We start from the raw sequence: 2,299 nt of genomic DNA, 5'->3' as shown, positions 1-2,299 counted from the left end.
TAGAAGCAAATAAAAATATAAAAAAACATACAAGAAAATAAATACATTAATTATGTTGATTAATTCCATACTTTTGCCATATCTATAAAAAATTGTATGGATTGTAATAGCTACAAGTAATCATAATCATGTAATACATATGTGATTGATATTTTAATACACCTTTTGGTTCGTAACTTCGTATGATTGACTTCTTTATGTACAATTGTTTAAAGATAGAAGCCGAGTGAAATTATGAACAGCAGAAGGAGGCAAGCAAAGGCAAACGACAATGCTTTGGTCGATGCCAGATTCGACACCTCCTTGAGGCAACAACACACAAACCTGTGGCGTAGGCCTCAAGTCAATTGGTCCTGCATAAACCGGTTTACCCCATCCAAAATCCTGCAAACCATTGTCGTCTCAGATCTTGAAATGGCTTACCGTTGAAGCATCGATTGTTTTTGACCTGAAGATGGTTGCGTACTTGGTAAGGGTGAAGTCTCTGTACTTGGCAGGGTTTTCATCAGAATAGCGATATCAACGAGAGAGAAGAGAAAGAATAAATGTGATTTTGGCTTTTTTATAAAAAAAAAAATATTTTTACCATCAACCAATCTACGCTTGCCACGTCACCGTCTCTTCCCCTTAATAAGGTCTCCTCTTTGAGAAACGGTTCTCCATATTTAACATGATTATGCATTTATTTTTTATCACATTTTGCCTAAAGAACCTCTTTAAAACCCTGCGTTGTGGCTGCTCTTAGTAGTTACAAAAAAAGATGGAGATGATCAATTATACTCGATAGCCACAAGTTCTTAGGATTAAAACAAATTTAGGAAGACATTCCTAATATTTCAAGAGATCTTCCTAAAATTTAAGAATGTCTTCCTAAATTTTAAGAATGTCTTCCTAAATATTATGTAATCCTTCCTAATTTGGATTTTTAAAGTCTATTTGTCTTCCTAAACATTATATTTTGCTTTAATGTATAAAAAATTTCTCTATTTAATGAGTGGTAATGAATTGAAATGGAGCTGAGGCAGTGTGATATTTGTATAAAAATAATCTGTCATTTCATGTTGTAAAAATGAAAATAAGTAAAATTTGTTTATAAAAGTTTTTCTAAACTTTTTTATGAATGTAATCCTGATTTTCAAAGGACCTTCCTAAACATCATTTAAATGCTTCCTAAAAATTAAATAAATGTATTTTTTAATCCTTTTTATTATATATTTGCATCAATGGATCACATATCACTCCATTATTGAGAGGTAATAATTTCATTTGTGTGCACACATCCTGACTTATTACCAATATTAAGTCTCATGTTTTGCCTATTTTTATTTTTGTTGTTACAATTTCCTCAAACAAAAAGCTGGACTTATTGGTCACGAGTTCTATTACATTACCAAAGATCTCGGTTTAAAATCTTGTTAGGGTGTGTATGCCGTCTTTTTTTTTTTGTTTATAAGGAGATCTACGTTTTATGAAGGTCATCATGAAGTTCAACATATCTTTCATGAATTGCATGGAAGTCTTCCTGAATTACACGGAAACCCTCCACCATCGGACCCAATCCTCCATCGACGAGCTCCTCCTCCGTTTAACTCCATCGTCTCTCTCATCAACACGAGAAGCAACCCAACAACTGAGGTAATACACTTATTCATATCCATTGTTAAATTCAAAACTCGTTGGCATGAAGTGGAGTTGTTGTGGATTGTATTTGTTCCCTATTGAACTATTAACATTGTAGATTTGGTTTATCCGATTTTTCTTATCCTCATTTTCAATTAGGGATATGAGTCAAATTGGGTGGACTATTTCTCAGAATGTGTGCATTGTAACAGTTCAATTGAATTGAATCGTAGGAATGTATTCTGAATTTAGTAGTGTGTTGTAGTACAACTGGTAGAACTTGGTATAACTATTCGGGCACAACTTGGTATAACTATAATGGTAAAATTTGTAGTACAAATGGTACTCTTTGGTATAACTTGGTATAACTATGAACACGACAGAGATTATAATGTTAGTTATCATATTCTATTTCAGGCCACATTGAATAAAAACCATCGAAAAATCATAATATATGATTATGGGGGATATTATGCAACAAGAGAAAATGAACCAAGATGGAATTCAAGAGATAAAGTTCATCAATCTCTTATAATGGAGACAGAGGAGGTCACTTATTCTGCAGTGGTGAACAAGATATGCCGGAAGGCGAATGTTGATGAAACAACGACTGAGCTGAAATTGAGTCACGTTCCAAAATCAGTGTAGCCTAAGAGACCAATATACATATTTGATGATG

Source organism: Capsella rubella, unplaced genomic scaffold, assembly GCF_000375325.1.
Source record: "Capsella rubella cultivar Monte Gargano unplaced genomic scaffold, Caprub1_0 scaffold_2, whole genome shotgun sequence".
Classification (NCBI taxonomy): domain Eukaryota; kingdom Viridiplantae; phylum Streptophyta; class Magnoliopsida; order Brassicales; family Brassicaceae; genus Capsella; species Capsella rubella.
Note: the sequence above shows the minus strand (reverse complement) of the source record.